The 25,271-nt window shown below is 42.8% G+C and overlaps 1 long non-coding RNA gene across 1 annotated transcript in view; it reads right to left on the minus strand.

Annotated features, from left to right (window-relative positions):
* Positions 1 to 683: 683 nt before the first annotated feature.
* Positions 684 to 25,271, minus strand: part of LOC137368723 (uncharacterized) — a 36,875-nt gene continuing 12,287 nt past the window's right edge. Inside the window, exons 2-3 of the long non-coding RNA XR_010974819.1 lie at positions 18,910 to 18,987; positions 684 to 2,283 (exon numbers count right to left, since the gene is read on the minus strand). This is a non-coding gene — a long non-coding RNA (uncharacterized lncRNA). The remainder of the gene's footprint in view (positions 2,284 to 18,909; positions 18,988 to 25,271) is intronic.

Genomic DNA, 25,271 nt, shown 5'->3' on the forward strand with positions numbered 1-25,271 from the left:
GACTTAGCACCTGAAAATTTTATGCCACTCACCTTTCCTGCCCTCCTGAGGTCCTTGAACCTCTTAGGGCACTGTCTCCAGGTTGGAGGGATCACACTTCTGCTAATGACTTCCTTGGCCACTTCCATCTATGCCATCTTGGTTGAAGAGGCCGGCCTCTTCCTCCCATCCTTGGCAAACATCACCTCACTTCAGTTCCTCAGATCCAACAGCAAGACCTCCAGGTAAGAGTCTGAGACCTGGAGGGCAGCCTTCCCATGGTCTCCTCTCCATTCCTTGGTTGCTGAAGCAACAGGAATCAATGTCCAGTTCAGGCATTCTGACCACTGCCGGGTTCCCTTTATTTAAAAATTCTTCCTTTGACAGATTCAGCGCATCATCCTGCCACCCTCTCTGATTGGCTGAGAATCCTGAAAGTGGGATGCTAATACCACAGCTCAGTTAAAGAGCCAGGACAAAGCCTGCTTCAATTGCTAATGGGTTTCCAGCCCACTGCTGGACTCCCTGCTGTATGCGATTCAGTTTTGTTAAGATTCCACCCTGTGTCTTTGAAAAATTGAAACAAGTGCCCCAAAATTCTGTTGAGAAATGTCTGACATAAAAAATACATGGAACAACAGTGAAATAAAATTTGGGACAGCAAAGGCAGGGCAACTGAATTTTTAATAGTGAATTGTCTTTAATTTTTACCTCAAGTGAAGATTATGAGATCTAACTCAAGGTGGGATCTCCATTCAAATGGCTTTAGGCATTAATTTCCCTGTTGCTATAGACAATGAACAAATTGCACATTTACTTGTGTTCATAATTATGATTTAACTGGTACTGCTATGACAGTTTCTGTCAAAAGTGATAATCTATTGCTAGTGGACCTCAGAGAGTAAATGTTTGAGGATTATAGGAGAAAAAAACATCTTTATACAATCAAATATTTCACAAATATTCAGCACATTATTTGTTTCAGTCCTTTCTATCCAGACACCCTTATTGTGATGTGTGTCTACCCATGCACATCTTCACTTTTGGATTTCTGCAATGTTTTTGAATCATTGCTGCTTTGACAGAAACATGAATTAATTATGAAGAAAGCATCATGGAGGCTTCAATAACATTTTGAGTACACTTGAATGTGGTTCCTCGATATGTACACTTTGAGCTGGGAAGGGCTCTCTGGGGAAAACCTACCTGGTTCGTTAGCCTAGTACAGTGTGGGATTGACTGAAGTAGTGCTTACATCTGACATATCCAACTCACAGATCGTTCAAATGATCTTCCAGCTCAGTCTGAAGGTTCTCATATTTTGTCCTTCCAAGAGAGCAAGGTAATTCTTCTCTATGTTACAACCGACTGCTCCAGTCAAAGCCCTCAATCAAAAGATACGATTCTGATTATGGTGGAAGAAACACACTGTTAATTCAGTCCTGTCCCTCCACAGATTGCCTAACATATCATTTTAAACTTTCCAAATTAGAGAAAGATCCAGCCAAATTGTACCATCTATTAACCCCCGAATGAGGCTAACCAAACCAGGTGTCTTTAAATCAACAAATTAACTGTTTAGAAAAATTAAATTCTTAAATACTACTAAGACATAAACAACATTTAAAATAGAAAAAAATAGAGTCCTTGTAGATTTACGCTCCTGCTGGTTGTGGAACAGTCCAAGGTTGCTTAAAGTCCTCACAGCCGTTCGATGGGACAAAAAAGGATTTTCAACAATAGAACAGTCCGTAGTCTAATCCAGACGTCGAAGTTGTTGCTTTCCTTCTCCAGCGATGAATTTTAGCAATTAACAACTTGCAAACACTTCTTAATGAATCAATTTGGCTTTAGAATTTTTGAGGGATAAAAGATTGTCGCAGTCTAACTTCCCTTCCTTCAGTTTAAATTATCAGAGTTCTCTGTGTGGCTTGACTTTTTTTTAGAATTTTGAGAGAGAATAATAAATAAACAGACTTAATTCTCTTCCTTCAATTTAAATGGTCTGAGAGGTCTCCTTTCAGGTGCTAACACACAACTGTCTGTCTGTGTCCTCTGAGTTAGAACTGTCTGTTTCCACTATAAGCCAGTTCAAAATTAAATTGTAACAAAGTATCTCTCGATGCTCAGTCCAAGTGGCTGTATCCAAGGCAACCAGGATGCACCCTTTGAAGCTGGTTGGTATCCTTTCTGTATGGTTGTGTCCAATGGCAACCAAAATGCACCTTCTCGGTACTCCTGAGGCGTGCTTGTTCTTAAAGCAGTGCTGATCCTTTGCTGTCTTAAAGACACACCACGTATTTCCTGGAGAGAAAAAAAAAACAAGATCATGACAACTTGTATATTCATCTACTTGGGGTCTACCTTGCTTGACTTGATTATTTGACAATCATTGAACCTGTTGCATCCCATTCTCCTTATCAGAGAAAAATACTGACTACTTTAATAAAAGACTAATTGTACAATAGCAAAAATGCATCTGTAAAGAAACTTCTGAATCTGCTTTGAGAAGGTCTAAATTGTACATGTCATTGAATGCTTAAGATGGAAAATTGGACTTACTTCTGATTAGATTAGAATTATTTCAATAAATTGGCTAAACACTTCAATTTCAAGATTTAGTTTTTTTACCATCCACATTTAATATTTTCATGTTCCTACCTGGTGGAGATTTTAATGACAAACTGATGCTGCTTCTCCCTGTCTCATAAGAATGGAGCATATTGATCTTACTTATGTTCGACTGAAATTGCTCTCTTGTAAGTTCTATAGCAGTTTTAAGTCCTTCAACTTGAATTTGTTTGTGAAGAAAGTTATAAAGTAAGAATATGGAATATATATGGTTAAGTATTTTAAATGATTTGCCTAAGGACTTACTACTCCTTTAAACTTGTGTACAATACAAATTTAAATATTTTGCAATAATATGTTTGGAATATCCATGAGTGGTTCTTAATGAGCATTAATTTCAGTCTCAGTCTTCCGATCTGGAAAATATGTAAGTAAGAAATAAAATAGAAAAGTATTTCTTGAAGTAATAAAATAAATGTTTCTGAGCAAAGACATTAAACATCACTAAACCAATATTTACTATGGTGTTCTTTCTTTCTCTTCCTTCTCCAAATGTCCTGAAATTGACACCACTGATGATGTTTGGAATGTCCTGATAGGAATTCCATTTTCAAGAGGATATGCTTTCCCTTCCCAGGAGAAGGAGCTTTGGACAAGCAGCAATCTTGCTCTTTGTGGTATACATAAGCAGATTATCTTGACAAATGTTGAGTGCACACTTGCCTCGAGAGGGAGGAGACACTAATTCTGTCCAGATAATAATTCACACCACATATTTTCAGCAACATAAATTCCAGTGAGTTAGAATGTAGTAGCAGATGCCCTTTCTGTAGGAAAGAATATCTGTGGAAAAATTGTGGTACTCATGGGATAATCTGACCTTAGATCTGTCTATTTCATCAACATGCTCTAATGTCCTGAGATTTGTGCTCTACTACGCTTCACAACCCACAGGAATGCTTTCATAGTGATTGACCAAAGGAGAATCTCCTCTTTCTACCTGGTAACATCACAAACTGCCCATTACCTCCATAATCCTTAACTTGCGGACTATTGATTGGAAGATTTAGAAACTTCTAAATAATGTCATTTGCTGACTGTGAGGTTCTCAGCAAAATTTTACCTTAATCTAATCTCATGGTCTTTGCAGCTTGCATATTGGGCATCCCACCCACAATAAGCATGAAGTATTAACTTTTGAATCATCTGGTATTATTTGATGATCTCTCCTGTTCAGTGAGAGACTTCATAACATTGTAGATCTTAGATCTGAAATTGTTCCCACTTTTGCATTTTTAATAATGTGATATTTCATTTGTCAATGTGCTTCACAAAATTGATTTCTTTTAAGTGCAGTCACAGTTATTATGCAGGCATCTTACATAAGCATCTTGTGCTCTAGTTCCAAACTAGTTCCTTGGGAATTCTTTGGCTGCTTCAGGGCTTAACGGCAGCTCCCATTTTTTCTTGGACAGAGGCTGCTGATAATGTAGAATTGGTGCACCAGCGCTTCTTGGAATGGTAAAGTTTGTGGGTTGGTGCTTTGGATATGGATCCTCTATTGGTACACAACAGCAAGGTGGCTTTCACCCCTGGTTTCACCTACCATTTTCATCTGCCTGGGCTACTGGAGCCTTCTTGGATTGCCATAAATACCATACTTCCTTCCCTTTCTGCTGTTAGCTCTGGCTCAGTCAGTAGCACTCTTGCCTCTGAGTCAGAAGCTTATGGGTTTAAGTCCCACACTAGGACTTTTACACAAACATCTAGGCTGATGTTCCAGTGCAGTACTGAGTGCTACACTGTCAGATGTGCTATCTTTCAGATGAGATATTAAACTGAGGCCCTTTCTACCCTCTCAGGTGGATGGGGAAGATCCTATTTATTTTGAAGAACAGGGGAGTTATCCCAGGTGTTCTGGTCAATATTTATCCTTCAATCACCATCACAAAAACAGATTATCTAGTCATTATAACATTGCTGTTCGTGGGAGCTTGCTGTGCACAAATTGGCTGCAGCGTCTCCCATATTACAACAGTGACCACACTTCAAAAATACTTCATTGGCTGTAAAACGCTTTAGGACATCCTGAGATGATGAAAGACGCTATATAAATGCAAGCCTTTCTTTCCTTTGTTGCTGTTACTATTCACACATCATCTGGGTCTTGGATACATCTTTTATTTCTCGAATTTCTCTCATTGTTGCATTTTTTTATAACACCATTTTTGATTCTATTATTTAATCATCTCCTGTATTCCTCTTAATTCCAGAAAATTCTTTTCTTCCCCTGCCTCCTTTTCCCTGGCTCAGTTTCTCTTTATAAGCTGTTAGTCTATAACATGTTAACTCCACTAACCTATCTCCACAGATGCTGCCGTTTTGTTTTTATTTCAATGTCCTTCTTGACTGTTGTTCATTAGACATATTTGCATACCTTATCTTTTTAGAGTTTTATCTTGACAGGCGTTTTTCCCATGGTGTTCCCCTATTTCCTATATGTCTGTACTGCAAATTTACACCACGTAATAAAACCCAAAAGCATCAAATTCATAACTCTTCAGGAATGTATAGTTGTTTTTGCCTTTGACCCACAATCTATTGGGGCTCCTCCATAACTAAATACTACTCATTTTAACATAGGACTCCCCAAGAATGTTTAAAGTTTGAAGCAGTTCACATACTTTATAATATTTGCAACAGTATTCCAGTGCCATTAAAATTTTATGCTTTGCAGAAATAGTTACGGAGTAATATATTCGGTAAGAACATAAGAACATAAGAAATAGGAGCAGGGGTAGGCCATTTGACCCTTCGAGTCTGCTCTATCATTCAATGCAATCATGACTAATCTTCTACCTCAATTCTACCTTCCCGCATTATCCCCATATCCCTTAACTCACTTAGTGTCCAAAAATCTATTGACCTCTGTCTTGAAAATATCCAACGACTGAGCATCCATAGAAATCTGGGGTAGAGAATTTCGAAGAGCCACAAATCTTTGAGTAAAGAAGTTTCTCCACATCTGTCAAAGAACAAAGAACAGTACAGCACAGGAACACGCCATTCGGCCCTCCAAGCCTGCACCGAGCTTGATGCCTGCCTAAACTAAAACCTTCTGCACTTCCGGGGACCGTATCCCTCTATTCCCATCCTACTCATGTATTTGTCAAGATAAACGTTGCTATCGTACCTGCTTCCACCACCTCCCCCGGCAGCAAGTTACAGACACTCACCACCCTCTGTGTAAAGAACTTGCCTCGCACATTCCCTCTAAACTTTGCCTCTCTCACCTTAAACCTATGTCCCCTAGTAACTGACTCTTCCACCCTGGGAAAAAGCTTCTGACTATCCACTCTGTCCATGCCGCTCATAATTTTGTAAACCTCTATCATGTCGCCCCTCCACCTCCGTCGTTCCAGTGAAAACAATCTGAGTTTATCCAACCTCTCCTCATAGCTAATGCCATCGAGACCAGGCAACATCCTGGTAAACCTCCTCTGTACCCTCTCCAAAGCCTCCACATCATTCTGGTAGTGTGGCGACCAGAATTGCACGCAATATTCTAAATGTGGCCTAACTAAAGTTCTGTACAGCTGCAGCATGACTTGCCAATTTTTATACTCTATGCCCCGACAGATGAAGGCAAGCAAGCTGTATGCCTTCTTGACTACCTTATCCACCCGCGTTGCCACTTTCAGTGACCTGTGGACCTGTACGCCCAGATCTCTCTGCCTGTCAATACTCCTAAGGGTTCTGCCATTTACTGTATACCTCCCACCTGCATTAGACCTTCCAAAATGCATTACCTCACATTTGTCCAGATTAAACTCCATCTGCCATTTCTCCGCCCAAGTCTCCAACCGATCTATATCCTGCTGTATCCTCTGACAATCCTCATCACTATCTGCAACTCCTCCAACCTTTGTGTCATCCGCAAACTTACTAATCAGACCAGCTACATTTTCCTCCAAATCATTTATATATACTACAAACAGCAAAGGTCCCAGCACTGATCCCTGCGGAACACCACTAGTCACATCCCTCCATTCAGAAAAGCACCCTTCCACTGCTACCCTCTGTCTTCTGTGACCGAACCAGTTCTGTATCCATCTTGCCAGCTCACCTCTGATCCCGTGTGACTTCACCTTATGTACCAGTCTGCCATGAAGGACCTTGTCAAAGGCTTTACTGAAGTCCATATAGAGAACATCCACTGCCCTTCCTTCATCAATCATCTTCGTCACTTCCTCAAAAGACTCAATCAAATTAGTGAGACACACCTCCCCTTCACAAAACCATGCTGCCTCTCGCTAATAAGTCCATTTGTTTCCAAATGGGAGTAAATCCTGTCCCGATGAATCCTCTCTAATAATTTCCCGACCACTGATGTAAGGCTCACCAGCCTATAATTTCCTGGATTATCCTTGCTACCCTTCTCAAACAAAGGAACAACTTTGGCTATTCTCCAGTCCTCTGGGACCTCACCTGTAGCCAATGAGGATGCAAAGATTTCTGTCAAGGCCCCAGCAATTTCTTCCCTTGCCTCCCTCAGTATTCTGGGGTAGATCCCATCAGGCCCTGGGGACTTATCTACCTTAATGCTTTGCAAGACACCCAACACCTCCTCCTTGTTGATAATGAGATGACTGAGACTATCTACACTCCCTTCCCTAGGCTCATCATCCACCAAGTCCTTCTCTTTTTTGAATACTGATGCAAAGTACTCATTTGGTACCTCGTCCATTTCCTCTGGCTCCACACATAGATTCCCTTCTCTGTCCTTGAGTGGGCCAACCATTTCCCTGGTTACCCTCTTGCTCTTTATATACCTATAAAAAGCCTTGGGATTTTCCTTAATCCTGTTTGCCAATTACTTTTCATAACCTCTTTTAATCCTCCTGACTCCTTGCTTAAGTTCCTAAATGGTGAGCCCTTATTCTGAGACTGTAGCTCCTAGTTCTCGACTTCCCAGCCAGAGGAAACATCCTCCAAACATCTACCTTGTCAAGCCCCTTAATAATTTTTTATGTTTCAATGACAACACCTCTGTAAATTCTAGGCAATATAGCCCTAGTCTACTCAATCCCCTCATCCAAGGAACCTGTCTAGTGAACCTTTGTTGCACCCCCTCTAAGACAAGTATACCCTTCTTTAGCTAAGGATCCCAAAACTGTACACAATACTCCAGGTATGGTCTCACCAAAGCACAATATAATTATAGCAAGAATTCTTTACTCTTTTCTCCAAGGTTAACATGCTATGTTCCTTTCTAATTGCTTGCTGTACCTGCATCTTAACTTTCTGGGATTCACATGCAAGGACACCCAGATTTCTCTGAATTTCAACATTTACCAATCTCTCACTATTTAAAAAAAAATTTTGTTTTTCTATTTTTCATACAGAAGCCCAACACTGATCCTTGTGGCACCCGACTAGTTACAACCTGCCAACCCGGAAATTACCCATTTACTCCTTCTTTCCATTTTCTCTCTGTTAACCAATCCTCAATCCCATGAGCCCTAATTTTGTCTAAAAAGTATACAAAGGAAACATAATAGTTGAAACCTAGATAATATATAACTCACAAATAATTTCATCAAATATTTTGACCTGAGTTTAGGAAAAAAGTAAAACCTGGCTGAGAATAAATTTACAGATTGATAAAAAGTATTTTGTTCCATTGATGCTCTCCTCATCTGCGTTGAAACTTCTTTTCTTTAAGTTGATTATGACATTATCCCATGCTGTGATCCTACATCTCCTGCATATTCTTTCTATGTATCTTTCTTGTAATAAATGTTATAACCATGGGATGCTCTAGGCTCCAATATTAATGGGGAGGCCAGGAGCGTGCGGAGAAACATCATAATCGACAATGAACCCTTCAAGGTCAGGGACATGGATGCCCTGCCAATCTTAATGGTATGGCCTACACAAATAAAAGAATGTAGAGTCCTACACCAAAAGTGGCCAGATTCAGAGCCTGGCCAGCAAATGGGATCAGGAATTTGCAACTGAAAGCCACAGCTGGGAACCCATGGAAGAGTCCCTTGCAGTTAGTGAGGGGTCTGCCTGTGATCGGGGGTTTGGCCATGATCAGGAATTCTTCCCATGGTCAGTGGGTGGATGGGCTGCGATTGGGAGGAGGTGATGTACCTCAGTGCAAGGGAGGTTTTAAAGCTTCCTGTGGACTGCAGGATTGTCCTGCTTCTCTTGGCCCTTCTGGGCCTCTTTTGGCCTAAGATCTGGCTGGTGGCAGGTTTGCCTAATGGAGGAGGCGGCACTATCCCCCACTTAGGCCTCTGGTTGAAATTGCAGATTTTGGTTCCCGATGATATAATTGGACCGGATTGGCATATTTAAAGTAGGACCCCACTTCCTTCCTGCTCACCTGCTTAAAATAGCAAGTTAATATAGGGTAACAATGGGAAGGAGGTGGGTAAATGACTCCCATTATTTTAACTGCCTCCCATCCCATTTCTATCAAGTGGAGGCAATTAAAATTGGGGCCTTGTTGTCAATAAGGCCTGAGAATGAAAGTTAAAGAGGATTTGTTCAGATTGCCACGAATGCTAAGCAGGGTTGCTAATATTATCTTACGACGAAAGTTATTTAGTAGCTGTTTAACTAGTGTAATATTGTTTTACCACTGTATTCCTATGTATAATCTGTGCCATATAATTTGCTATAGCGGGGAGATGGTGGTGTAGTGTAATATCACTGGGGTAGAAATACAGAGGCCCAGGCTACTGCCCTGGCGACACGGGTGAAAATCCCACCATGGCAGCTGGTGGAATTTAAATTCAATTAATTAATAAATACAATTAATTAACAAAAAAATCTAGAATTGAAAGCTAGTCTCAGTAATGGTGATATGAAACTATTATCGATTGCCATAAAAACCCATCTGGTTCACTAATTTCCTTTAAGGAATGAAATCTGCCGTCCTGACCCGGTCTGGCCTACATATGGCTGCAGATTCTCTTAACTGCTCTCGGAAATGGCCTAGCAAGTCACTCAGTTGTCAAGGGCAATGAGGGATGGGCAACAAATGCTGGCCTTGCCAGTGATAAAGCATTAAAAAAATCAATCGGTGTTCAAAATTGCTATTTATAAGGCAGAACTGTTGAACAAATCAGTCAAATCAGTTTTTCCTTACCAGTAACAAAAATATTTTGACAATGTTTATTACAGTGAATATTTTATTTCTGAGCTTTCAAACATTACTTCAGCATTTTCTGTGAGCCTTGAGGAAATTATGGCCAATGAACCTAAAAGCCCATGAGCATTTGACCCATTGATGTGACAGACTGGGGAAAAATTTCTTAAAATTGTGGAATAAGAAGACTCACAATATAGTCACAACTTCATAATGCCCTTTGCCCATGGATAAGTCACATGATAAAGGCCGAATGACATTACAATTTTAACAGGAAAACTCTGTTACTCACAAAAGCTCTTTTCCTTAAAAGGAATCCTGCACTTTTGTTGGTCTGTCATGTTGTTCTTGACAGTGGTTTTTGATATTCCGACTGCTCTGATCATGAATAACAATGCATTGGATTTTAACTCATCAGGCACCTTTTCAACTTTTGGGCTTTTTCCTGCTGGGATTAATTGCCATGCTTTTTTATTTAAATTTATACCCAAAGGACTTTGATTGTTTTTGCCTGTTGTCAGTGTAGTGGAGATGGCAGAAGAATCAGTCTATTTGTTAAGTATAGATCAGTGGGGAAAGTCTTCGCTTGAGTCGCTTTAAACAGGCTCCAGAGCTGGCCGAGCGTGTCTACCCTGAGGCACAGTGCAGCTTTCGAGCAGAGAGATCGACCATTGATATGCTGTTCTCCCTTCGTCAGCTACAGGAGAAATGCCACAAACAACAGATGCCCCTCTACGTTGCTTTCATTGAGCTCACCAAAGCCTTTGACCTCGTCAGCAGACGTGGTCTCTTCAGACTACTAGAAAAGATCGGATGTCCACCAAAGCTACTAAGTATCATCACCACATTCCATGACAATATGAAAGGCACAATTCAGCATAGCGGCGCCTCATCAGACCCCTTTCCTATCCTGAGTGACGTGAAACAGGGTTGTGTTCTCGCACCTACACTGTTTGGGATTTTCTTCTCCCTGCTGCTCTCACACGCGTTCAAGTCATCAAAAGAAGGAATTTTCCTCCACACAAGATCAGGTGGCAGGTTGTTCAACCTTGCCCGTCAAAGAGCGAAGACCAAAGTACGGAAAGTCCTCATCAGGGAACTCTTCTTTGCTGACGATGCTGCATTAACATCTCACACTGAAGTGTGTCTGCACAGTCTCATCGACAGGTTTGTGGCTGCCTGCAACGAATTTGGCCTAACCATTAGCCTCAAGAAAACGAACATCATGGGACAGGACATCAGAAATGCTCCATCCATCAATATCGGCGACCACGCTCTGGAAGTGGTTCAAGAGTCCACCTACCTAGGCTCAACTATCACCAGTAACCTGTCTCTCGATGCAGAAATCAACAAGCGTATGGGAAAGGCTTCCACTGCTATGTCCAGACTGGCCAAGAGAGTGTGGGAAAATGGCACACTGACACGGAACACAAAAGTCCGAGTGTATCAAGCCTGTGTCCTCAGTACCTTGCTCTACAGCAGCGAGGCCTGGACAACGTATGTCAGCCAAGAGCGACATCTCAATTCATTCCATCTTTGCTGCCTCTGGAGAATCCTTGGCATCAGGTGGCAGGACTGTATCTCCAACACAGTAGTTCTCGAGGCGGCCAACATCCCCAGCTTATACACACTACTGAGTCAGCGGCGCTTGAGATGGCTTGGCCATGTGAGCCGCTTGGAAGATGGCAGGATCCCCAAGGACACATTGTACAGTGAGCTCGCCACTGGTATCAGACCCACCGGCTGTCCATGTCTCCGCTTTAAAGACATCTGCAAACGCGACATGAAGTCCTGTAACATTGATCACAAGTCGTGGGAGTCAGTTGCCAGCGTTCGCCAGAGCTGGCGGGCAGCCATAAAGGCGGGGCTAAAGTGTGACGAGTCAAAGAGACTTAGCAGTTGGCAGGAAAAAAGACAGAAGCGCAAGGGGAGAGCCAACTGTGTAACAGCCCCGACAACCAATTTTTTCTGCAGCACCTGTGGAAGAGTCTGTCACTCTAGTATTGGCCTTTATAGCCACTCCAGGCGCTGCTCCACAAGCCACTGACCACCTCCAGGCGCTTACCCATTGTCTCCCGAGACAAGGAGTCCAAAGAAGAAGATCAGTCTTGAAACACACTTCTTCGGGGCCCCACTGATTACTACTGGACTTTTACTCCACTCAAACAAAGACTCCAGTCATGTTTGATGGGAGAATGCCTTGAAAAAGTGGGAATCAAAGTGAGTGTCTATTCTTACTGCCATTATGACCACACATGAGAAGGAAAATAGGTCACATGGGGGATGGTAAGGTTGCGGGTGTAGTATAATGTGCTATACTAGACATTGTGGCTTTCGTGCAGAGAGATCGACTATTGACATGCTGTTCTCCCTTCGTCAGATACAGGAGAAATGCCGTGAACAACAGATGCCCCTCTACATTGCTTTCATTGATCTCACCAAAGCCTTTGACCTCGTCAGCAGACGTGGTCTCTTCAGACTACTAGAAAAGATCGGATGTCCACCAAAGCTACTAAGTATCATCACCTCATTCCATGACAATATGAAAGGCACAATTCAACATGGTGGCTCCTCATCAGAGCCCTTTCCTATCCTGAGTGGTGTGAAACAGGGCTGTGTTCTCGCACCCACACTTTTTGGGATTTTCTTCTCCCTGCTGCTTTCACATGCGTTCAAATCCTCTGAAGAAGGAATTTTCCTCCACACAAGATCAGGGGGCAGGTTGTTCAACCTTGCCCGTCTAAGAGCGAAGTCCAAAGTACGGAAAGTCCTCATCAGAGAACTCCTCTTTGCTGACGATGCTGCTTTAACATCTCACACTGAAGAATGCCTGCAGAGTCTCATCGACAGGTTTGCGTCTGCCTGCAATGAATTTGGCCTAACCATCAGCCTCAAGAAAACGAACATCATGGGGCAGGATGTCAGAAATGCTCCATCCATCAATATTGGCGACCACGCTCTGGAAGTGGTTCAAGAGTTCACCTACCTAGGCTCAACTATCACCAGTAACCTGTCTCTAGATGCAGAAATCAACAAGCGCATGGGTAAGGCTTCCACTGCTATGTCCAGACTGGCCAAGAGAGTGTGGGAAAATGGCGCACTGACACGGAACACAAAAGTCCGAGTGTATCAGGCCTGTGTCCTCAGTACCTTGCTCTACGGCAGCGAGGCCTGGACAACGTATGCCAGCCAAGAGCGACGTCTCAATTCATTCCATCTTCGCTGCCTTCGGAGAATACTTGGCATCAGGTGGCAGGACTATATCTCCAACACAGAAGTCCTTGAAGTGGCCAACACCCCCAGCTTATACACACTACTGAGTCAGCGGCGCTTGAGATGGCTTGGCCATGTGAGCCGCATGGAAGATGGCAGGATCCCCAAAGACACATTGTACAGCGAGCTCGCCACTGGTATCAGACCCACCGGCCGTCCATGTCTCCGTTATAAAGACGTCTGCAAACGCGACATGAAATCGTGTGACATTGATCACAAGTCGTGGGAGTCAGTTGCCAGCATTCGCCAGAGCTGGCAGGCAGCCATAAAGACAGGGCTAAATTGTGGCGAGTCGAAGAGACTTAGTAGTTGGCAGGAAAAAAGACAGAGGCGCAAGGGGAGAGCCAACTGTGCAACAGCCCCAACAAACAAATTTCTCTGCAGCACCTGTGGAAGAGCCTGTCACTCCAGAATTGGCCTTTATAGCCACTCCAGGCGCTGCTTCACAAACCACTGACCACCTCCAGGCGCGTATCCATTGTCTCTCGAGATAAGGAGGCCCAAAAGAAAAAGAAGACTAGACATTGGGTTGTTACTGGGTTACTGTGGTTGTGGTTGTTGGAGATCAATCATCTCAGCTCCAGGGCATCACTGTGGTGGGGAAGAGATGGTTGCCGACCTCCTCCTAGAATGTGTCTTTGCAAAGCAGGTGTGGAAAGAGATACGGTGGTTTTTGTCGAGGTTCATCCTAAGCAGCTCTGTAACACGAGTCTGTGCTCTACGGGCTATTCCCAGGGACGCACACCGAGACAAACATCAACTGCTGCTGGAGGACTATCAATTCGGTGAAAGACGCCCTTTTGTCTGCCCGAAACTTGCTGATCTTCCAGCGCAAAGAGTTTTCATGACCGAACGTTGCAGACTGGCACATTCCAAGGTCCAGGACTACGTGATGAGGGACGCACTAAAGCTTGGGGCAGCCGCAGCAAAGGCTCAATGGGGAAAGACCACAGTGTAAGGTCCCCCCACCAAGCTGGTGATATTCTCATAACGCAAAGTATCAACACGGAGAAAGCTATGTATGACGGTGATGCATATTTTAATTTGAGAAAAAATATCATCGCGGAGCACGCCAAATTTAACAAATGCACACAGCGTCAAGAGGAAAGCGTGGATGCATTTATAAAGGATTTATACAAACTTACAGAAGACTGTGAGTTTGACAGCTTGAAGGACGAGCTGATCAGGGATAGAATTGTTGTTGGAGTGTTTGATGATGCCTTGTCTGACCACTTGCAGTCAAGAGATGATCTAACCCTAGCAAAAGCAATCCAACTGAGCAGACAAGCGGAAGTCAGAAAACAGAATCAATCCATGGTCCGAGGTGACAGGGAGAGCCCCACCACGAGGGCAGGCGATTCAGTTGAGTTTGTTGGCATAAGAAAGGGGAAGATGGCAGCAAAAAGCAAGGGAAACAGGAGTAATTTCTAGCGGCACCCTAGGCTAACAGCAGTAGGTGTGGTCGAGAGAGACACAGGCAGGAAAACTGTCCCACCAAAGAGGCCGAATGCCATTCGTGTGGTAAAAAGGGCCACTTCCAACCGGTGTTCCATAGCAAAAAGCTAGTACGGATCGGACAGAAAGGGAAACCTTTGAAAAGTGGAAAAATCCACAAAGTGGAGGATATCCACGATGTTGAGATACCTTTTTGGGAGAGATCCAGGAACCAAGTGGCAGCTGTTGGAGTGCAGAAATTCTTGCAGAAGGAAACAAGACACACTTTAAATTGGATACTGGAGCAGCAGTTTCGATTCTTTCCGATGCCGAACCGTGGTTAGAGAAGAACATTATTCAACCATCAGGCAAGAAATTATACGGGCTGGGAGGAATAGAACTAAAAGTCCTAGGGGAACTGAAGGCAACCCTCAAATATCGGGAAAGAGAAATCACAGAAACATTATATGTAATTCAAAATCAAAATTGTTCACTCTTGAGCAGGAAAGCTTGCTCCAACTTGCATTTGATTTGCAGAAGGAAGGAACTCTAAAGCAGGGAAGATCAGCCTAGCAATTTTAGAGCTGAATTCCCAAGGCTATTCACAGGACTAGGGAAGCTGAAGACAGTGTACCATCTAACCCTACAGCTAGAAGCAAAGCCAGTGTGCCTGTTTACACCCAGGTAAGTTCCTCACCAACTCTTGCCAAAGGTAAAGAAAGAAATTGACTCTATAGTGAAGCAAGGAGTTATTTCACCTGCGACAGAGCCTACAAGCTAGTGTTCAGGTATGGTCCCAGTACAAAAACCAAATGGATCGATTAGAATTTGCGTTGATCTTGCTCAGTTAAACAAAGCAGTTGTACGTGAAGTCCATCCAATGTTGTCTGTAGAGGAGTGCTTGGCCAAACTGGGGAAGAGGTCAGTTTTCACGAAGCTGGATGCAAATAGTGGTTTTTAGCAACTACCCCTCGATGAAGAGTCTAAGTTGCTCACAATCTTCGTCACCCCATTTGCAAGGTTTTGTTTCAACAGACTACCATTTGGTAGCATGTCAGTGCCTGAAATTTTCCAAAGGACAATGTCACGCATTCTAGAAGGACTAGATGGAGTCTTATGTCATATGGATGATGTCCTGATCCATGGATCCACTTGGGCAGAACATGACACTAGAGAGCAGACTGCAATGCTTAGAGAAAGCAAGACTTACACTCAGTAACAAATGTGAATACTCGTCGGCGATTGCCAAATTCCTTGGACATATTGTAGATGGTTCTGGTGTAAGAGTTGATCCGTAGAAGACAAGGGCAATCAAAGATTTTCCAGCTCCTAGGAATGTGACCAAGCTGCAGAGATTTATGGGAATGGTGAATCAAGTTGGAAGGTTTTTGCCCAACCTAGCAGTAGTCAGTGAGCCACCATGTCAATTGTTAAGACAGAACAATACATGGTGTTGGGTAGGAACAGAGATCATTTGAAAAAATCAAAGAAATGCTGATATCACCAGATGTGTTAATTCACTATGACCCACAGCTACCCACTATCATTGCTGTGGATGCATCTTCTACAGGATTGGGAGCTGTACTGTTTCAGTTACAGACAGATGGAAAGTGCAGACTAGTTTACTACGCATCCCATTCACTGACAGAAACTGAACAGAGATATGCACTATTGGAAAAAGAAGCAGTTGGGGCTACATGGGCTCGTGAAAAGTTTGCAGACTATGTCATCGGTCTTAACTTTAAGATAGAGATAGACCACAAACCATTGGTAATTTGCTAATATGCAAAGGAATTAGCAAAGATGCCTCCACAAGTACCAAAATTCAGACTGAGGATGATGAGGTTTGATGCAAAGACAGAATATGTTCTAGGAAAGCAGCAAATCAGAGCAGACGTGTTGTCTCATATCCCAGTTGCAAGACCTGAGCAAGTATCCTTTATTGAAGAGGTAGAAACCTTTACATCAACAACAACTACAACTGTACCAGCAACAACTCAGAGACCGAATTAAATCAGAGATGCACAGAAATCTGATGAAAAAAATTGCAAAAGGCCCATCTTTCCTACCTTCTAGAGGACTGTTATAGGCAGTTGAAGGTGTCCAGCCCACCCAATCAACTGGGAAAGGTAAATAATGTTAGGGACACTTCAGAAAGGAGAGGAAAATCAATAATTTACAGTTTAAAAAAATGGTTATATAATTTTATTAAGGGCAAATGACTGTTACAATTAACAGAAACCAGCATACTTAGATGGCACTTTTTTACTGCTCATTTACAACTATTCTCTTTCCATACTTTTACTTACAATGTCTTGTATAAAACATACATCTGAGTGTAAAAATGAATAAATTTGATTACAAATATAAAGACATAAGCTTTGCTAAACATACAATTTTCAGTGTTAGGCTGGAACTCATGCACTCTAATTAATGATTTTTCTTAGTGACAGCTGCACTTGTTATCCTGATTTTTTTTTAAAGTATAGTGTAGCACTGAGAGGACGCACAAAGCTCCTCCATCAGCTAGCCACATACCATCTCAAGACACCTCCTGGGCTCAGCAGGAAGCTGGCAGTAAAGAATCCCAAGCTACTTAGATGTGTTATCCGTAACCTGGGAAGATACTAATTATTAACAGATTTTTCCCTCCTCGTGTATATGAGTGATGTTCTGTTGGCGTGTGACCTCGCATGGCCATCACAGTGCAGTGTCCAGACTTCCATAGAGAGCTGTGTAATGTCTGGAGCACTGGAAAATTCTTCATTCAAGATGAAGAAACCTGACTAAGTAATCAAACCTGGTTCTTCTGAGTGTATGTGGCATATTATTGACTCATAAAATGGTTCACCGGCAATCCTTAAGATGATGGGACGGAAACACGAGCTGTAAAAAGATTATTCCTGCCTAACTTCTACAGGATCTTGTTAATTTAATTTATATCTTTAATTTTAATGATAGAAAAACATCAAAACTTTATCTAATTTGTTATTGTATTCTTTCATATGGTTAATAAATAGGAAAAATCACCCATATTGAATATTGTGGCAACATTTATGCAGGCTATCTGTATGATGCACCGTGTCAGCTAATGACTTAGGCTAGAAATTGCAGTTGGCAATTTTGGTGCTTGTATATGTCTCTGCTATTTTAATGGAGGTGATAACCCATTTGAAGTAAAGATAATTTCTCATGAATAGATTAGATTAGATTAGAGATACAGCACTGAAACAGGCCCTTCGGCCCACCGAGTCTGTGCCGAACATCAACCACCCATTTATACTAATCCTACACTAATCCCATATTCCTACCAAACATCCCCACCTGTCCCTATATTTCCCTACCACCTACCTATACTAGTGACAATTTATAATGGCCAATTTACCTATCAACCTGCAAGTCTTTTGGCTTGTGGGAGGAAACCGGAGCACCCGGAGAAAACCCACGCAGACACAGGGAGAACTTGCAAACTCCACACAGGCAGTACCCGGAATCGAACCCGGGTCCCTGGAGCTGTGAGGCTGCGGTGCTAACCACTGCGCCACTGTGCCGCAATAGTGATTGTAACTGCTAAAATTTCTACCCAGATTCCATAAAAGAGGTGTCATTTTTTGGCAGTCATTCTAATTCTAGCATGAATACCCCAAGGGTACTGGTTGAAATAAATGCACTATGATAGATTAGTGCACAATGACTAAGATAATTAAACAATTTAAGCATCAAACCCAATTAAAATAAATCAAGATGACAGATTTTGTAGTAAAAAATTGAGGGGGTAAAACATTTTCATAATTTAGTTAATGTATCTTATGCTAAATGCTAACTGTTTCATACATAATTCTTTACATTTTAAACTGCTGTGATTTATTTAAGTATGGAGATTCATTAATGTAACTATAATACAGTCACATAGGATTTTTAAAAATATCTGAGAACAATACATATGACATTTAAAAATTGCCTACCATAAGGAGAACAGGAATGAAAAGGGAAATAAGGTGGGATAGTACACTGGCCTTTCATTTTTGGGATCTGTGTTTAAGTCTAGTATAGATTGATGCCTTTTCAGTCTGTCCACTGTAAGGGTTTTATGTAAAACAAGTTGCAGACAGTTTATCCAGTTCCAAGTGGATATACAACTGCCACTAATCAGCATCTGACTCAGAAAGTTCATAAAGAGTGTTGGTGCGGAAAATAGAGAGTGTCACACTGATGCGGTAGGGGGTGCTTTTCTGAGGTTGGGCAGGGTTAAAGGGAGCTTTAATCTGCTTGTAGCTGTGCTATGCCTGACCTGGAACTGTTTGATGCTGATATTGGGTTCCTGAAACCAGAAAATGTACACCATTGCCTGTTACTAACATCTGTCACATTGAAAAGCATAAAAATTCAACAAAGCAAAATATTAACTTGGAACTATATCACCGTTCCTTCACTGTCACTGGGTCAAAAACCTGGAACTCCCTTCCAAACAGCATTGTGGATATACCTACACCAGATGGACTGCAGTGGTTCAAGAAGACAGCTCACCACCATTTTCTCATGGGCAAATGTTGGCCTATCCAGTGACGCTCACATCCCATGAAAGAATAAAAAAAACAATAACCATATTATTGATTTAAAGTGACATTACAATAATTATATAAATGGACATGCACTCTATTAAATTATTTTTATTATTTACGTGACACAAAGAAAATCACCTTCCATGTACACATATCAACAAAATGAAGACACCAAATGAAGATAAAAGCACAACAGCATGTCAGAAGTACTGGAAAGATAAAGTTCTGGAAATAAGCCTACCTCATAGAAAGGATCTTCTCAATTTAAAAAAATAATGAAGTGATAATCTATTATATGTGGTCAAAATCTTTACAGTGTGAATGTCATTAATAAAAAGGAACTGGCTTGTCGTGACTGATGACTTTTTCTTTCTCCTAAAAATTTGCTATGGTACAATTTGCTTAGAATATACATAAAATATACAGCACAGAAACATTTGGCCCAACTAACTCGTGCTGCTGTTTACATTCCACGCAGATCTCCTTCCATTCCAGCTACCTCATCTCAGCCTTATAGCATATCTTTCTATTCCCATTTCTCTCAGGTACTTGTCTAGTTTCCGTTTGAAAGCATCTAAGCTATTTGCCTCAATCACTTACTGTAGTAAAGTGTTCCACATTCTAACCATTCTTGGAGTAAAGAAATTTCTCCTTATTTCTCTATGGACTTATTAATAACTATCTTGTATTTAATACTCCTAGTTTTGGATTCTCCTGCAAGTTGAAACATGCTCTCCAAATCTACCCTGTCCAAGAATTTTTAAAACCTCTAACAGGTCTTCTCTAGGTCTTCACTTTTCTAAAATAAAAGCTTCAACCTGTTCAATCTTTCCAGATGGCTATAATCTCTCACGTCTGAGACCACCCTTGTAAATTGTTTTCACACTTAGTCCAGTACTTCTCTGTCCTTTTTATAGTGTGGAGATCAGAACTGTGTTCAGTAGCGTAAGTGCAGCCTGACCAGGGTTTGATACAAGTTTAACATATTTTCACTTCTTTTGAATTCTATACACCAAGAAATAAATCCAGGTGCTTTGCAAGCATTTTTAATTGCTTTGCTGACCTGCAATACTGCTTTTGATGATTTGGTCACCTGTATCCCTACACCCTTTTGCTTTTCTTCCCTATTCAGTGTTTTATATTTTCTTAAGACATAGGTAATGTTTCTGATTTTTCTACCAAATTGCATCACCTCACAGTATTCTATGTTAAAGTTCATTTGCCACTTAACTGCCCAGTCTACAAGTTTTCAAATGTCTTATTGTATTATGTTGCATTTTTCCTCAGTATTAGTGATACAACCCAGTTTGGTATCATCTGCAAATTTGGACGTTGAGTTATTCCTAAGTCCAAGTCATTAATGTAGATTGTGAATAACAGCGGTCCCAGCTCTGATCCTTGACGAAGAGCTTTTTCTATCTTTTTCCAATCTGAATAGCTACCCTTTCCTTACTCTCTGCTTTCTACTTTTAGTCAATTTGCTATCCATTCAGCTATTTCTCGGCTGACTCCACATGCTCTAACATTTATCATGAACCTACCATGTGGCACCTTATATACTTAAATTATTTAAGAAGATAGAGTTGGAGAACTCTGTGGGTGTGGCCTCCTCCTTCTTGCAACATAAGCCCACTGACAGGATCGATTAGGTTTTACTGTTTGTTGTTCTTAGACGCTTTTCTATTGCCACCTTTTAACAGAAATAACTTGTTCACTCCATTCTCCAGCATCATTCCTAATTCAATTTCAACAATCAGAAGTTATTGATATTTTGTTTTAGAGCCTCCACACAAGTCTGCCCAGCCCTGCAAATATTCTTCCTATAAATTGTTGGTCTGCTTACAATTTTCCTTGAGGTCAGTTATTGTTGTTCTGATTGTGCAGACACAGAACACATGTCACGTCCAAATATCTGTACATTTTTGTTGAGCTGATGCTGCCATTTTGGGGCCTAATACTCCAGCTAACATGCTCCTTAAAGCCTGCACAGCTAAAATAGTGTTCAGCAGCAAGAAGCTGCTATTTAAAGAAATGATCAATTACTTACAGGTTAGTTTTTTTTATTCATTCGGGGGGATATGGGCATCGCTAGCTTTGCCAGCATTTATTGCCCATCCCCAATTGCCCTTGAGAAGGTGGTGGTGTGCTGCCTACTTGAACCGCTGCAGTTCTTGGGGTGTTGGTACACCAACAGTGCTGTAGGAAGGGAGTTCCAGATGTTTGACCCAGCGACAGTGAAGGAACGGCGATATAGTTCCAAGTCAGGATGGTGTGTGGCTTGGAGGGGAACTTGCAGGTATTGGTGTTCTCATGCATCTGCTGCCCTTGTCCTTCTATGTGGCAGAGATTGTGGGTTTGGAAGGTGCTGTCAAAGTAGCCTTGATGAGTTGCTGCAGTGCATCTTGTAGATGGTACACACTGCTGCCACTGTGCGTCGGTGGTGGAGCGAGTGAATGTTGAAGGTTGTGGATGGGGTGCCAATCAAGCAGGTTGCTTTGTTCTGGATGGTGTTGAACTTCCTGAGTGTTGTTGGAGCTGCACCTATACAGGCAACTGGTGAGTATTCCATCACACTCCTGACTTGTGCCTTGTAGGTGGTGGACAGGCATTGGCGAGTCAGGAGGTGAGTTACTTGCTGCAGAATTCCCAGCCTCTGACCTGCTCTTGTAGCCTCAACATTTATGTGGCTGGTCCAGTTCAGTTTCTGGTCAATGGTCACCCCCCAGGATGTTGACAGTGGGGGATTCAGTGATGGGAATGCCATTGAATGTCAGGGGGAGATGGTCTTTTGTGAGATGGTTATTGCCTGGCCCTTGTGTGACACGAATGTTACTTGGCACTTATCAGCCCAAGCCTGGATATTGTCCAGGACTTGCTGCATTTCTACACGGGCTGCTTCAGTATCTGAAGAGTCGCGAATGGTGCTGAACATTGTGCAATCATCAGTGAACATCCCCACTTCTGAGCTTATGATGGAGGGAAGGTCATTGATGAAACAGCTGAAGATGGTTGGGCCTAGGACACTATCTTGAGGAACTCCTTTGTGCTAGTTATGACTCTAACCAGCGAAGAGATTTCCCCCTGATTCCCATTGACTCCAGTTTTGCTAGGGCTCCTTGATGCCATATTCAGTCAAATGCTGCCTTGATGTCAAGGGCAGTCTATCTCACCTCACCTCTGGAGTTCAGCTCTTTTATCCATGTTTGGACCAAGGCTATAATGAGGTCAGGAGCTGAGTGGCCATGGCAGAACCCAAACTGAGCAGGCTGTTGCTGAGCAAGTGCCACTTGATAGCACTGTCGATGACCCCTTTCATCACTTTGCTGAGATCGGGAGTAGACTGATAGGATGGTAATTAGTTGGGTCGGATTTGTCCTGCTTATTATGCACAGGACATACCTGGGCAATTTTCCACATTGCCGGGTAGATGCCAGTGTTTTGGCTGTACTGGAACACCTTGGCTAGGGGTGCAAGCTAGTTCTGGAGCACAAGTCTTCAGTATTATTGCCGGAATGTTGTCAGGGTCCATAGCCTTTGCTGTATCCAGTGCCTTCAGCAATTTCTTGATATTACGTGGAATGAATCGGATTGGCTGAAGACTGGCATCTGTGATGCTGGGGACCTCAGAAGGAGGCCGAGCTTGATCATCCACTCTGCACTTCTGGCTGAAAATGGATTCAAATGCTTCAGCCTTGTCTTTTGCAGAGATGTGCTGGGCTCCCCCATCGTTGAGGATGGGAATGTTTGTGGAGCTTCCTCCTCCTCCTGTCAGTTGTTAATTGTCCACCAGCATTCATGACTAGATGTGGCAGGACTGCAGAGCTTAGATTTGATCCGTTGGTTGTGAATCGCTTAGCCCTATCTATTGCTTGCTGCTTCTGCTGTTTGGCATGCATGCTGTCCTGTGTTGTAGCTTCACCAGGCTGACACCTAATTTTGAGGTTTTCTTGGTGCTGCTCCTGGCATACCCTCTTGCACTCTTCATTGAACCAGCGTTGGTCCCCGGCTTGATAGTAATGGTAGACTGGGGGATATGTTGTGCCATGAGGTTACAGTTGTTAATTGTCCACCAGCATTCATGACTAGATGTGGCAGGACTGCAGAGCTTAGATTTGATCCGTTGGTTGTGAATCGCTTAGCCCTATCTATTGCTTGCTGCTTCTGCTGTTTGGCATGCATGCTGTCCTGTGTTGTAGCTTCACCAGGCTGACACCTCATTTTGAGGTTTTCTTGGTGCTGCTCCTGGCATACCCTCTTGCACTCTTCATTGAACCAGCGTTGGTCCCCGGCTTGATAGTAATGGTAGACTGGGGGATATGTTGTGCCATGAGGTTACAGATTGTGGTTGAATACAATTCTGCTGCTGCTATGTCCCACAGCACCTCATGGATGCCCAGTTCTGAGTTGCTAGATCTGTTCGAAATCCATTCCATTTAGCATGGTGGTAGTGTCACTCAACACGCTGGTAGGTACCTTAGTGTGAAGACGGGATTTCATCTCCACAAGGACTGTGTGGTGGTCACTCCTACCAATACTGTCATGGAGGACTTTATAGGGGCGACAGGGCTGGGTTTGCCATTGTAATTTCCAGTGCCTAGGTCGATGTTGGGTGGTTCGTCCAATTTCATTCCTTTTCTTAGACTTTGTAGTGGTTTGATACAGCTGAATGGTTTGCTAGGTCATTTCAGAGGGCATTTTAAGAGTCAACCACATTGCGGTCGGTTTGGAGTCACATGCAAGTCAGACCAGGTAAGAACGGCATATTTCTTTAGGGCATTAGTGAACCAGATAGGTTTTTACAATACTTTACAATGGTTTCTTGATCATCACTAGACTAGCTTTTTGATTCCAGAGGGATTCAAAACCATGTCCCCAGAGCATTAGCCTGGGGCTCTGGGTTACTATCTAGTGACATTACAACTACGACACCACCTCCACTGGTTTCTTCCGGCTGCTGTTTCGATTTAACAAGTGTTTGGTGCTTTCTATAGTTGTTTCAAACTTCAAAAGTCTCCAAAGAGTGGTGTGTCTGTTGCTGAAAGAGTTTTTGCTAATTTCAAGGTTGCTGCAGACCTGGGTACACTAGCAGGCATTCCCCTTGGAATACAGCCTGATTTAGAAAATGAACAGAGACCACACAGAGCAGGACAAGTTGCTGAAAGAGGGAGGAGAAGGGGGACAAATGGGCTCTCAGCAGGTCATATCCATCCAGAGTGTTCAGGGAGCAATTCTCCTATCTGAACCTCTGAGAGGAACTATGTATGATATGTCTGCACGTCAGTAAGGACATCCTCACTGACATTTGTCACCTGCAGCTGTCATAACTACATTATCAGAGTAGCACACAGACTGCATTGCCAGTGGCTGTGAAGGGGACCATGGCAATGAATTTTTATGAGTTTGGCTCCTTCCAGGCTGGAGTTAGAGATATTTGCAACGTCTCACAGTTTGCCATCCACTATTGAGGAAGGGAAGTCACTGATGCTCTCTATATAATGAGATCTAACTACATATCATTCTCTCTTGCTGGAGACCAGCAGGTGGAGCGAGCACACAGCTTCGCTCGGACTGTAGGTATCCCCATGGTGCAGGGTGTCATTGACTGCACGCACATCACTTTGCGGGCTCTGCATGTTAACTCTGCCCTATTTCAGAACCAAAAGGGATTCCACTCTCTCAATGTCCAGCTAGTCTGTGACCATATGCAACAAATCATGCAGGTCAATGCCCATTATTTTAGGAGCAGTCATGATGCCTTTGTTCTGCGGCAATCTGCTGTGCCAGTTACATTTGAGCCACCATGGCAAACCAAAGGGTGACTGCTGGGTGACAAGGACTATCTGCTGATCACATAGCTCATGACTGCTGTCCATGACCCACGCACATGTGTACAGCATGCATACAGTGAAAGCCATGCCACATGAAACAGACCATTGGTGTGCTGAAACAATAGTTCAGCTGTCTGGACCGCGCTGGTTGAGCCCTGCAGTACCTGGCAGAGCACATGTCAAGATTTATGGTGGCCTGCTGCATGCTGCACAAACTCACCATCCTGCCTCTTTGCTCTCTTCTAAATTACGCGCAGTGCCAATATCTGAGCTGGTGGCTGTGAGTGTGAAATTGAGTGACGGCGCGTCTACATCATCCCAGTCTTCTTGTTGTTCCTCTGTTTCCTGGTCAGGTTGCACTTCTTGAGTGTTTGAAGGGAGAAAGGTACCAGCGTAAAGCTGTGGTGCGGAGAGGAAGGGTAAGCAAGAGGTGCATGCTTACTCCTACTGCAGCTTATAAGT

The sequence above is a fragment of the Heterodontus francisci genome, chromosome 4 (genome assembly GCF_036365525.1).
Source record: "Heterodontus francisci isolate sHetFra1 chromosome 4, sHetFra1.hap1, whole genome shotgun sequence".
NCBI lineage: Eukaryota > Metazoa > Chordata > Chondrichthyes > Heterodontiformes > Heterodontidae > Heterodontus > Heterodontus francisci.